At 42.0% G+C, this 14,155-nt stretch overlaps 1 long non-coding RNA gene across 2 annotated transcripts; it reads left to right on the plus strand.

Annotated features, from left to right (window-relative positions):
- The first annotated feature begins 35 nt into the window (after window positions 1-35).
- LOC129337127 (uncharacterized) lies at window positions 36-4,012 on the plus strand. 2 transcript variants are annotated; one of them, XR_008597779.1, is made up of 4 exons: window positions 36-93; window positions 1,963-2,137; window positions 3,095-3,157; window positions 3,770-4,012. It is a non-coding gene; the product is annotated as an uncharacterized LOC129337127 (long non-coding RNA). The 2 variants fall into 2 exon arrangements; XR_008597778.1 differs by having other exon boundaries at window positions 36-74.
- Window positions 4,013-14,155: the final 10,143 nt, after the last annotated feature.

The following is a 14,155-nucleotide window of genomic DNA, read 5'->3' on the forward strand; positions in this document are numbered from 1 at the left end:
TTCCTGGGCTGAGCGTCTTCTCAAAAGAAAGATGGCCACCACCTGGCTACACAGGCTTGCAGCAATAAGAAGAGGTAGGAAAACTGTGGAGAGGTAGGAAAACTGGAGGGGGGGGGAGCAGGAGCAACATCCTGCCCGTGTCAGACACAGAGAGACAAGAGTTCTATAACTGGTCCAATCATCTCTGCCTAACTCTATGTGAATATTGTACATTATTAATAATATCACTATACGATCTGTGTTATAACTTCAGTTGTAATGTGCAGTTTGGCTCATTTACTCAAGAGTCAACTTTGTTTAAGATCATTTGCATGTTCATTTGACTTGCAGTCTCTGGTAACAGTGGACTACATTCTGGGGTTGTTGTAAATACTTCTGTTTCAATTTTCGATTTCTCTGCTTTGAAACAACATGGAATTAACAACTGTGGACTACACTATATGCCTAGCAACTTCTCGAAAAAGTATTATGATAAGGATTACTTTACAGAGTGCATGAATGCAAAACTGTATGTCAATGCCCTCACATTCTCCCCAGGTCCACTCTATTGATTTTCAACAAAACGTAGATTTCAAATAGGGTAGCCATTTCCAGCTTGGAAAATACCTGGTGATTTGGGGGTGGAGCCTTGGAGGGTGGAGTTTGGGAAAGTAGCTCAGCAGAGATGCAATATAATAGAATCCATGTTCCGAAACTGCCATTTCCTCCAGTAAAATCAAAAAGAGTCCAGTAGCACCTTTAAGACTAACCAACTTTACTGTAGCATAAGCTTTCGAGAAACACAGTTCTCTTTGTCAGATGCGTGATTCTCGAAAGCTTATGCTACAGTAAAGTTGGTTAGACTTAAAGGTGCTACTGGACTCTTTTCGATTTTGCTACTACAGACAAACACGGCTAACTCCTCTGGATCTATTTCCTCCAGTGATACTGACCTTTGTACTCTGGAGATGTTGTAAATCTGGGAGACCACCAGGCCCCCTACCTGAAGGATGGTAGCTCTAGTTCTAAATCTGAAATTCAATTGTCATGCGCACGAGACTGTGAGGGGTTAAGCCTCCCCCCATGCTGTTTTCTTGACCTGAAACAGTGACAGAGAGTCATTATTTTCCTCTTTTCCTGCAATGTGGCAAACAGCAGCACCCCAGGTTCATTTCAGGTCATCAAAACAGCATGGGGGGTGGTTTATGCCCATCTCTCTGCAAGATGCCAAAGTCAGGCCTGGGTGCCCTTGGAAACCGAGTTCCAAGCACAGCATATGTCTGACTAAAAGTCAAGGAGGACCAAAGGAACAGGCAGAGTGTAATAAGGACTCTTGATGCGACACATGGGAAGTTCTTTCAAAATTGTAAATTGTGATATAAGCATTAACTATTATACTGCCACTTATTGCTGAACTTTGTTGCCACCTGTGGAGGCATTCTGAGGCCATTTAGGGTCTCCTTTATTTTTAACAAAGCTGCTGTGTAGCTGCAGGAAACCTGAGTTGGGTCTGGAGAACCCAGATCCAACTCTTTACAAACCTGCTCATCTAGCTTGGCCCTTATTACCTGTGTAAAAAAGCCCACCTGAATAATCAGAGAGCAAAGGCAGCTGGGAAGCAGACAATGTGTATGCCAGTGCAGTGTAGTGGCTAGAGCGACAGGTTCGATTCCTCATTCTGCCCTAGATGCTTGCTGGATGACTTTGGGCCAATCGCAGTCTCTTAGCCTAACCTACCTCACAGGGTTGTTGCGTGAATAAAATGGAGGAGAGGAGAACCATGTCAGCCTAACCTACCTCACAGGGTTGTTGCGTGAATAAAATGGAGGAGAGGAGAACCATGTCAGCCACTTTTGAGTTTCCGCTGGGCGAGAAAGGTGGGGTATAAATGAAGTAAAATTTTAAAAAATACATTCTGGGGTTGAATCCTTTCTCCCATGTCATTTCCCAGGTGTAAAACAATATCTAATATTTGCCCGGCAGGTGAAAATACACAGGTACTTGGAGGTTGTATCAGAAGAATGGCATGGAGAAATGGGTTACCCCCCCTTCCCCCATCCAACGTGGCTCAAATATACATTTGGGAGATCCTGCAATTCAAAAAAACAAAAACCCACCATGGAAGGCAGGTCCGGATCACAGGTCTCCTAGATTGTATGTAAGTTTGTTCCTAACACCTACATCTCTTTAAGAAAATCAAGCAAACAACTCTGCTTTGTAAATACAGTTGTAAAAAACAAATACCTTAGCTGTGTGATGGGGAGGAAGAATGTCATTGCAGGCACATGCAGATGATGCTCTGTCCTCAGTCTCTGTCACCAGGTCATCCTCTGCCATGTTGCCCAGGCTAAATTAAAAAAAAGATTTGCTAATTAACAAGCTGGCTTTTCGGATGCCAGATATTCACCCACCAACTTCCAGAGATTTTGTAGCAGCTGCAAGGACATCTTAGTATTTTTAAAATAAACATCTGCATCTCCAAAACAGAACTGCACTTCTTTGCTTATGCCTCAGCTATGTTCTCTAGATAACTGTTCAAGGTTTTTATTACAGGAAAGACAAATCCACATTTTATTCTGTGAAAATAAAGGGAAGCATGTGATATCTGGACATTTGCTGTAAGAAAAGTCCTGATGTCCAGCTATACAAGGCAGGATCAGTTTACAGTGAAATACTAAAGACAGTTACATGCAGCTTTGCACTGACAAATCTCATAAGCCACTGGGCAAGCACTTTATGGTTCATTTAAATGTCTTGAATGAACTGAACAAATCACAATTTTGGGGGTTCAGGAATGAGCCTTGAAAATCCTTGGGGGTGTATGTGTGTATACACACACATACTTTTGTCCCCAACCTCTCCAGTGCAAAAGGAACTTTTCAAAAGCATCATGCTATTTGAATATCCCCCAAATGGGTTTTCATATCTAGCCAAAATGTTGAAATGCTTTCAGTTATTAAAGGTTAGTGACCACATCCGTTTACATGCATATCTGGACATGTGGTTTGGAATGAGCAATTCACTGTTAATTTATTTTAATTTAAATTATTTATTTAAATTAATAATTTAATAATTATTGCTGTATTAACTCAAAACTGATTTCCTTCCTTGACAGACAGTTCCTGTATTTCTAGTTTTATGAGAAGATCTTTCCCAAAATCATGCAATAATCTATCAAGTAAGTTTGCTAAAATTGCTGTCATGTTCATTTAAGTGAGGCTGAAGCAGCACCCTCTGTGCCAGAAAACTTAGTATCCCTTCCCCTTTAAACAGCATATTGTTCTATTGTATGAGTAAAGAACAGGGTGGTTTTGTTTAATTGTGCTGATAAGGTGGTTTGCTTTCTGAAACCGAAGCAGCTGAAACAGGTGAAAAGTATATGTAAGACAGCATTCATGCACCCACAGCAAATTGCAGTTCTGTGTTGTATGTGCATGCATCCGATATATGTGCAGCATGCATATCCATATTCCATGCACATTGTTTTCTACAAGAGCCATTTTCTTCCTCAGTGGAGCTAGGCAATCAGGTTCTAGCAACTAGACAGTAAACTTCCAATACACTGCAAGAAAACTGTCTCTTTATGTATCAAAAGTATTTTTCCGCGGTTTGTGTGGGCAAGTAGGCCAGTAAATTAACATCCGAGGATGTATTTGCAAGTTGAAGAAGTCCAGAATGGGTGCGCCTGCGGTGACCTGCTATGTTGGTTCCTGACACAGGAATCACCTATCGCCATAGCTGCTGCAACGTTCATACCCAAGAGCTCTAACTTATTTGTTTCCTTGTTTAGGAAAATTGCACGCCACCTCTCCGCATCTGCTCAAGGCAGCTCACGACTTAAAAGCGGCATGAAGACACAGCAGGGCAAAGCATGTGAACATCAGACTGTGGACCCATCACCCCAAATATATCCTATGCAATTGCTTGTCAGCAGCTCTACAAATGTGCAGGAACATCAAGCACAACATGTGTGGAGTCTCACTCTTGCTGTCGGACACAAAAGGCTTCTGGATTAAAATAATAAGACCATCAACAGTTTCATGAGCATTGGCACTGTAATTTCTCATAAACGGCTGGTATGGTTAGGTTGCCACGAGGTGCTTTGAAAGTGTCAGGCCAGATAAGACAGGAGAAAGCGCTGCAGATGCGAAAAGATGTCCGGCCGTCCAGTATCAGCCTCCAAGCCAATGAACATTCCCAAAGTCCTTCCAAGGTGGGCCAGAGTTCAGGAGGCAGCATCTGCCTTTGCTAAACAAAAGAGAGGCAAGCCCTCGGGAGCCCACGTGTTTTTCCTTGGCAATGCTACCAGGGTTTATGCCCACGCGCCCTTTCTGCTCTCTGCCAACGCACAAAGGATTTCCCCACAGACTAAAAATACAAGAGCCAGCAAGTCAAGAAGATCCCGGCCTCGCCTAGCTGCAACAGGCCACCCAAACAGACTGGCTAGCATGTATCCACTTTTCTCCTGCCTTTTCTCAGCCGGTGAACAGAGCCGGTCTGTTTTCGCGCGCCTTCCCATTCGTTTCGAAGAAGATCCTACAAGGACGCCCCCGGCAGCTGGCCTCCCGCCTAGGGTTTCAATTCCGAGCGACACCGGCTCACTTCTGCGGCACATGCACGCGTCTGCTTTCAGGCCGTGGGGCAGGAAAGCGGAGGAGAAAATGCCTTACCTGGCGAACCGAAGCCCTGGGGCGCCGCTGATCGCTCCGGGGGGGGGGGGGGCTTCCGGGGACTGCAACCGGGCGGCAGCTGCTAGAGAGCCCCCGACTGTAGTTGCTGCTGCCAGGGGAAGCGACGAGTCCCTCCCATCAACCGGCTCCGACTGTCGCAGCAAAAGGCACACAGAGATCCGGCCGTGAAGCGCCCTTTTCGCTCCGGCTTCTCAAGCTTTCCTTCTGTGCAGGCGTGGATAACGGCCCCTCCCTACTCTCTGGGAGGCAGTGGGCTTGAATTCAGTGGGAAGAGCTGCCCAGTAGACATACACAGGACGTGCATTGCCAGCCTGAGACCCGCTTCTGCAGAAACAGGCCTCCTGTCTAAGTCCAAGGACCCTTTTAGTAAAATCTCCAACAAGATAACAGCTTCAGAAAAACGCTCTACTGCATGCAATCACCTACGCACCTCCATTTCTACATCCTCGCTTGTAACCACCTCCTCCCACAACAGCAATTCCCTTAAAGCAACAATTCTCTTAAACGTAACATTCCTACCCCACGCATTACTGTGGGTTGCCAGCCTCCAAGTGGGGGTAGGTCTGGAGATTTCCCGGAATTACTGCCGATCAATCCCCCTGAAGAAAACGGTGGCTTTGGAGGGTGGACTCCATTGAGCCCTTTCCACTCTCCAAACCACAAACTCCCCAGGCTTCACCCCCCCCCCCCAATCTCCAGGAATTTCCCAAGTTGGAGTTGGCAACTCTAGCCTGGCTACACATCTATCAGAATGAGGCGGTAAAAGCAACAGTATCGTTTCCAGGTAGAGATGCTGTATCTAAACGAATGTTAACAATCTTTGCTGACACAGTAATTTAGCGTGATTCTTGTTGCACTTCTTCTCTGTAACGTAGGAGGACATTCAGAATCACTTGTTTCTGCTTGGAGCATGGAATGGTGCAGACTTTTTAATCACCACAGGAGTTTGCCACAGCCAGCCACCTAGGGATTCTGCTCTAGACTAAGTCTGTATCATGTTACTTCCACTAGAATTGCGCTGGTAATTTTTTGGTACCTATTTTTCTTATTTACAATGCAATCCTAAACAGAGTTACTCCAGTCTAAGCCCATTGATTTCATTTAGTTTAGACTGGAGTGACTCTGCTTAGGATTGCATTGTTAGTGTGTTAAACTTGTTTTACTAGCCTTCCTCCAGAAATATTGTTCCAGAAGGGGACTTTTTTTGTGGATGGAGGAAAATAGGATTTTAAATAAAGAATTCAAACTCAAGTAAAGAATTAAAAAAAAATAGCAAGTCAGCAAAAGTGTAAAAAGAGCACCTTTGCTATGACTAGGTACTTGAATGGGAGCTACAAACTTATATATTTGATAATTGTAAAATATTAGTACTCTATAATAAAGTAGAAGAAATTAAGAATTCAATTTTCAGACTTTTCCCTAGAAAGGGAAAAAGTGATGTTCAAAACATATTAGGGAATCTTAAAACAAGTTTAATAAACCCTTATTGTATCCACTGGCTTCACTTCATTTTTACACAACTTCACAAATCAACACAAGACCCCTAAAAGGGGTTATTTCAAGTAAATCCTGCTTCTTCACAAGAATGTTAAGTGGCTTACAAGAAATTAAAGCGTACAATGTGTGATGAGTATATATGCAAACCTGCAACTGGGTAAAACCTTCATATTCAATCAAGATAAACACACAACAGCAGTTTCTCATACCACAGAAAAGCTGATGCACAAATCACTTTCTTCTTTGTTTTTCCTCACATTTATAATGTGAGAAAGTATTTATAGGTGGCAAAACACCCTGATGAGTGAGCAAATCCAAAGCAAATACCAAAAGTTGCAAAGGAAAAAAAATTGATACCAAATCCCCAACTTATTTGGAGTTCTTCCTCAGGGGGAATCTATAAAAGTACACAACAGCCAATGAATATTGAAAAACCAAAAATAAGCATACATTTTAAAACCACACGAAGGGAAAAAAGGTTATCTTCAAATACAATATAATTAAACACAAGTTTAAACCGTGCTCATAGAGATCACAATTGGAACTACAAACAAATCTATATAAAGGTATATAAAAATATAAAGCAATAACAAGAGATAAAATACAGCTTCACAGGATAAGTAGAAATGGTAAAACGCTAAATTTCTAATAGAAATCACTCGAACCTCCAGGTGAAGCAAACTGCCAGAACCCAGGCAAGAAACTTACTTTGAGATCATGTGCATACAAGTGTTCTGTGCAAAACAGAACTTGAATTTCCTTGCATGACTAAGGTTATGACTGACAAAATTCCTATATATATGTAGGAACAAAAGAGAAATAAGATGGCACATGTGGTGTCTAAATCAGCTATGAAAACCCAAGATATTAATTTAACCCTTTGGGGTTTGTGGTTGGTTATAACTCGTTCTGTTATGTTTCATTTATCTATAGAAACGGATCAATGCACTTGTCTACTTCTATATCACCCAGATTTTGAAATCTCTGTATGTTTGTGATTTATTTTTAAAAAGATTATTGTGATTATTAAAAAAATATCATTCAATTTTTTTTAAACGCTTACGAGAGGGGTATCCTTTTTCTTCAGATGAGATTGTCAGGTCCAATGCCAGACAGGTAAATAAGGGGAGAATTAAGATTAAAAAAACAGAGTTAGGTTAACATAGGGTTGCCAAATGGGCCTGGATAAAAATGTCCTGCCCCTTTAAGAGAGGATTAATAACAATAACATTCAATTTATATATCGCCCTTCAGGATGACTTAACACCCACTCAGAGTGGTTTACAAAGTATGTCATTATTATCCCCACAACAACAAACATCCTGTGAGGTGGGTGGGGCTGAGAGAACTCCTAGAAGCTGTGACTGACCCAAGGTCACCCAGCTGGCTTCAAGCGGAGGAGTGGGGAATCAAACCTGGCTCTCCAGATTGGAGTCCCATGCTCTTAACCACTAAACAAAACTGAGATGTTAACTACTAGGTAATGTTATTTACTCCTCTGCCATGTTATTTATTCCACTGCCAGGATTTACCAGGTCACGGTTCTTTGGTTGGTTCCAGCATAAAGGGTTTTTCTCCTTAGCACCCCATGCCCTGTATGTTTTTTAGACCAGTTAGCTATACTTGTTTGTTGGTCAGTATCTCTGGCTGGGAGACTAACAGCTGGCTTTTGTGAAACAGTAGGAAATGCCTTCTTGACTAGATGTGGTCAATTCTGTTTTCTACAAAAGAACCTGCTTTCTAGAGCATAGAGAGGAAAATAGTATATGGGCTGGACCTGGACTGCTCCTAGGCGAACAAGTAGAAGAATCAGATAGGAAATGTTTTTGTTTTCCCTGGGGTACAGAATATTGCGTTTTCAGTTTTCTGAAAAACATTAACATCCTTGCAACAGAAGGGCAGACTTGAGGGGAAAACATGCAGTCTGAACAAGAAATCAAAAACATGGGTGCATTTAATCAGCAACAGACTGATTGTGTGGAAATGTCTTCAGGAAAAGATGAGTTAACAACTGCCAACTAATGGATCCGCTCAGAGAATCCATCATTTTAGTAATTAATTAAGTTGTGGGTTATGATCGCTAAAATACAAGCAGCTTCTCCTTTCCATTTTCCAGAGATCATTTTGCCATATGTAAATAGAAATTTTGACACAAAGTCACAGGATCAAACCACCATCAATGAAGAATGCATAGCTGAAATGCATAGACGGTCTGAAATAAACATGAACAAAATGAGGACATGTAAAGTTTGAATTCAAGTCATATTGGCCAAATTAAACGTAGTAGCATAATAATGCTGAGAGGGAGGGGAAAACAGCCATTTAATCCTTTCCTGGCTTTTAAAGCCAGGAGGAATGTGCAGTAACATTACAATGTTACTATGTTACAATGTTACAACTCATTCTTGCCTTTGAGGAAAAAAAGAGTGTGGATGCAGGGGAAAGCAGCCATTTAACCCTTTCCTGGCTTTTAAAGCCAGCAGGGAATAAGCAGCAACAGAAGGAATCATTCCTGGCTTTGAAAAAAAATAAGAGAGTGCTTGCATGCCCAGGAGGAAGGAAGCCAATGGAGAAGCAGCCTTATGACCCTTACCTCGCTTTAGCTCCTGAGGAAAAGGAGAGCGGCAGGTGTTTGAAAGCAGCAAAACTTTCTTGCCGTGCAAGAAAAGTGTTGCTGCTTTCAAATGCAAGCAGCTTTTTTTAGCTGATGAGGGATCCCCCTCTCATCAGCTGAAAAGCAGCTGGCCTTTGAAAGGAGGAAACTGTAAGCACACACCCCTATTCTGCAGATCTTTTGCTGCCCCGGAAGTGACATTTTCATAAACCAAATGAACCAGTTCACGAACTGGGGCAAGTTCGTGGTGGTTCCTGGTTGTGGTTCATGAAATGCTTCAAACCACAAACCGCAGGGTTTGGCTTTTCCCTGGTTTGTGCCCATCTCTAATCATGATTTATGTTTTGGTGTTTTCACATTTTTTTCCTCTATACTTTTCAGGTAGAAAATGCACTATGTTTGAAGTTTGAGAATTACATGCTATGTTAAATCTCTTTATTGTGCACTTATTTGCAGTAATTAAGTAACTTGCCTAGCTGTCCTGAATTAGGCATCTTATAAAGATGTGTTTGTACAGTGATGTGTACCAAACATTACATCTTCAAGATATTTTGAAATAAAATCCAACCCGTCTAGACTTAGCCCTTGGTAACCAATGGTGCCAAGGAGGGGGCAGGTGCCTTTAATCAGGTTGGTGTTTCCAGTATCTTGAAGAGCCATAACAATTAAGGGAAAAACAAACTTTTCTTCTTTAAATGTGGTTTTATTTTTCACTAGAATGACTATCGGTGGTTTAAAAAAAACCCTTTAAAGATAAATAATTCTTCTCAGCCTCAAGGATGAGGGGAGGGAAAAATGGAGAACAATGATGGAGATCCATTCTCTGGGAGGCAAAAAGAGAACTGAAGGAATAGTGCCCTTCCCCCTGTGATGTTTCTAGTGAGAAAACGCCAAAGGGACGAGGGGCACTCTTAGCCTTCTAGAATCCTTTGGAAATCTTCTCTGAGGCTGGTCTGCATGTGCGCGGTCCCAATGTGTGCCTACACAGAAGCCACGAAGATGAACATCTGTTCTCTTTATGTCCTTTACCAGATCTTCAACTTGTTCTTTGCTGGTCAACCTCTAGTATTTGAAATTGATTGTCTATTTACTATTAAAAAGAGTCCAGTAGCACCTTTAAGACTAACCATCTTTATTGTTGCATAAGCTTTCGAGAATCACAGTTCTCTTCGTCAGATGCATGGAGGGCAAGAAGAAACTGGTCAGATATATAGGTGGAGAGGGGAGGGAGGAGTAGATGCAAACAGTAGCTTCTGATATGGAGATCAGTTTGCTTCTGTTAAGGAAGTCAGTTACTTCTGATAATGAGATAACCATTCATAGTCTCTATTCAATCCCAGCTTGACTAAGTCAAATTTACATATGAATTCCAATTCAGCAGCTTCCCGTTGGATTCTGTTTTTGAAAGGTTTCTGTAGAACTACAGTGACCTTTAAGTCCTTAATGGAATATCTTGAAAGCTTATGCTACAATAAAGTTGGTTAGTCTTAAAGGTGCTACTGGACTCTTTTTGATTTTGCTACTACAGACTAACACGGCTAACTCCTCTGCATCTATTTACTATGTATGTGTTGTGATATTTGTCTTATGCCGAATAAAGATTAGCTTGCATGTCACATGTGATGAATATGTACTCTGCACATGAAAGGAAAATCGGACTTACCCTGCATTTCTGTTCTGTTCTGACAGTCATTAACGAGCTATCTCATATTCTTCTCTGTCTGAAGTTGTTATCACATACCTCTACTCCCCCAATAATGAGATTAGCCATTTTCAAAGAACATTTGCAACTCTTGAAGGCAACTGCATGGTCATAGACCTCTGGACAGAGAAAAGCATGAGTGAGATAGTGTTATCACCAGGTAACCCTGAAATAACTGAACAGGCCCAGGGAGGCAACAAACCGGCCCCTCCATTACTAGGACAGGATAGAAATCACAATCAATATATCAAATAATCAACAGGGCCCCATATTCAGCTACTTAAATTCACTGATCAGGGCATGTTGACACAAGGGAGATATTTGTCAAAACTGCTGCTGAGGTGGCAGTGCTGGAGTTAGGTGGGTAGGCAAGAAGGAGGGAAAGCCTCCACTGTCAGACTTCGCAAGTGCAGTTGGAGACGGGGAAGCAAAGCCCCCTGGCAAGTCTCTCAGTGGGTGAGGGGAGGGCGGAGTGACAAGCTGCCTGGCAAGTGACTGGTCCAGTGGGAGTGGGGAAGGATAGCATCCCCTTTCCTCCCATGAGTCTCGTGGGTCACCACTCAAATTTTCTTCTTTCAGCCAGTGAGGAAAGGCATTTAGGAATGTTGAGGGAAACATGGAGAAGGTTCTTCACTGGATTTTCCATATCTTTATAGGGCTCCTGGGAAGAACCTGTTGAGTAGCATTAAACCTGGAATTGCCCTTAACATGCATATTTTATTATGGAATCGAGAAGGAAAGGACCTTACAAAGGCTATATATCTGACAGAAATTATACGGCTATCCAAATTTCCAGAAGGTTCTGTGGATTTGGAATTGGGAAGTATCAGGTATTGTCTGTCATGGGGAGATGTTATCAACCAGCCCCAATAACTACTCTGCAGAGGCTATATAACGCTTTCCTGAGGCATTCCAGCCCCAAATATCAGGTATAGTCTGTCATGGGGAGTTGTTACCAACCAACCCCAATAACTGCTCTATAGAGACTGTATAAGCCTTTCCTGAGGCATTCCAGCCACCAACTGGGGAGTTATGCCATTGCAGAGATGTTACCAAACATCCTTGCCAGTTCCTTGTTCTCTCTGTAAAAAACTGGACGCAGTTGTACTTGCTATACTTGACCTTGCCAGGTGGCACTGAAAAAACTGAACTTAAATAAGTTGTGTGTTTGAAGCAAAAGAAGCATTTGCACTCAGCTCTGGAATGCAGCTACTAGTTTTGTTTCTTTTCCTTATAAAGAATAAAGAAGCCAGAACTGACCGGGCGTGGAGTCACTCCGTAAGTGTATTAATCAGGTTATGTGTAGTCATTAGGGTTGAGGCCATATCCAAGGCCAAAAGCAGAAATTCAAACTATGGAAAGAAATTATGACAACTCTAAATGTGTGGCTTTCTGGTTAGTAAGTCATACTTCAGTTCTTCACATTCTATTCATTCTAAACAATTATGGGACAATGACACAAGGCCCACCATGTACCTCTGTCTGAATCATTACAAATAATTTCCATGTACTGAACATGAGCCTTTGTGTTTCAAAGGCAAAAATGTGCACACTCAAGTGTCTGCAGCTTAATAAATGTAGTCAAGCATTTACAGTTCAATAATGCTGGTGACAGAACATTAATGATATTTTTTTGTTTTAAGCCTTCATCTGAAGTCAGACTAAATTCTGAAGAGGGTCACTAAACTCCTAAGTGAACAAGCATCGCACTGGAATCTTATCCATGGGGGAGCAGAAAATGGTTTTTTTTTTAATTTTTTTATTTTTAACATCTAAAACAGTAAACTACAAAAAACTACAATAGTACAAGGGGAGGAAAAGAAGGAGAAAAAAAAGGAGAGGGGGAAGGGGGGGTGGAAGAAAGGGGAAGGCAACATACAAACACTAAACACTACACTTCAATGCTTTCCCTTCATACTGCCATAATTGAAAAAAGCTTAATAAAGTAATGATGGAATGGTTAATCTTACAAAATACAAATTACAGTTCAAATTAAATCTCCCCCCCCCCCCGGGCCTCGGACGCAATTCTCTCTGAGCAGCTACAGCCGCAGCGCTCGTTGCCTCCCCCCTCCCTTCAGGCTTCGAATCTTCTTCTTTTTGCTTGGTGTCTTGCCCAAATTCTTGATTTTTGTCCACAAAATCCCTTAGCTGATCTTCCGAATTAATCTTGTAAGCTTGATCTTTATAACTAAACCCGATTCCTTCCGGAAAAAGCCATTTGTACTTTATGCCATGTTCCCTCAAAAGAGCTGCCAGCCTCTTATACTTAATTCTTCTCTTCCGAACTAAAAATGGAACATCCTTCAATATCTTGACTTTATTTCCCAGAAAGTCCAAGTCCGCATTATATGAGTTATATAGGATGATGTCCCTGACCCTCCTAGATGAAAACTCAATAACAATCTCGCGAGGCAGCTGCCGCTTCATTGCATATTTTGAAGATGCCCGACGGGCTCCCAAAATGGCGCTTTTTACTTCTTCTTTAGTTGCCCTCGCGGGTGTCGCTAAAAGTTCCGAGGCAAGATCCCTTAAATCCTCGTTTTCCTCCTGGGGAGCAGAACATGTTTTGACTTGAACCTGGGAGATTCTAGGTAAAGAAATACCTGCATATTCTACTTCTTGGAGTCTGGCCTCATCTATAGCAATGACTTGATCTCCTTCCTATGAGAAAGTCTTTGAAATTAAAAAAAAATGTTATACATTAATAAATATCAGCTACAGAATCTTCCCAAGATGTGCTGGAAATAAAATGTCTTGTGTACAGAGGAGGCAGAAGACATAGAACACCTGCAGGGGGCAGCAAATCTGACAGTTAGGTAGCAAAATAAGGTATTTCTTTCCTCCTCTCTTCTGTCCTTCTTGCATGTCTCCAGATTGGTATTCTTAGGCTACTTCCTGTTTATTCCCGGAAGTCCCTTTTCCCCTGTTTAGTGAAGTAGTTAGTATCTATTCTATTTCTCTGCTGTCTGTCAAAGTTGTAGTTCCTGAATAAACTCTCTTCATTCACTCCTTAATCAGACTCAAGATCATTCCTAAGATATACCAGAGCCTACAAGATGTGCTTCTGGTACTATTGATACTAACTACATGAAGAAACACCTTTATAGATTACTGCCTAGAGAGGAATGGAATGCCTACTGCTACAACATGGAAGTTATTAAATTCACCCTATATAATATCCCAATTGTGAATCTGAGGGCCAAACTACAAGGGATGAATGACACAGGTTGGACACTTGTCAGCTTCCCATCAAGTTTTGATGGGAAATGTAGGCGTCCTGGTCTCGCAGCTTGGCTCTCCGACTGCTGTCCAATGGACTTTTCAACTGTCACTTGTCCAACATTTCGCCAAGCTGCCTACATTTCCCATCAAAACTTGAGGGAAGTTGACAAGTGTCCAACCTGTGTCATTTGTCACTTGTAGTTTGGCCCTGAGATTGCTCTTCTGAGGGCTTCATTCATTCTGTACATTTCAAAGCTGGCCCTTAATGTAAACTTTTAGACGACAGAGATCTTTCATTTCTGCCTTTACTCTCACCTCCACCACCGCAAGCCTGTGTAGCCTTGCCTGCCAGGTAGAACATGCAAGTGTTGGCCTCTGTCACCTGTAGGAATAGACAATGAAGCAGCAGAATAGCTGTCAGGATGGCTTCCAGCCAATCCCAAATAGG

The sequence above is a fragment of the Eublepharis macularius genome, chromosome 10 (genome assembly GCF_028583425.1).
Source record: "Eublepharis macularius isolate TG4126 chromosome 10, MPM_Emac_v1.0, whole genome shotgun sequence".
Taxonomy (NCBI): domain Eukaryota; kingdom Metazoa; phylum Chordata; class Lepidosauria; order Squamata; family Eublepharidae; genus Eublepharis; species Eublepharis macularius.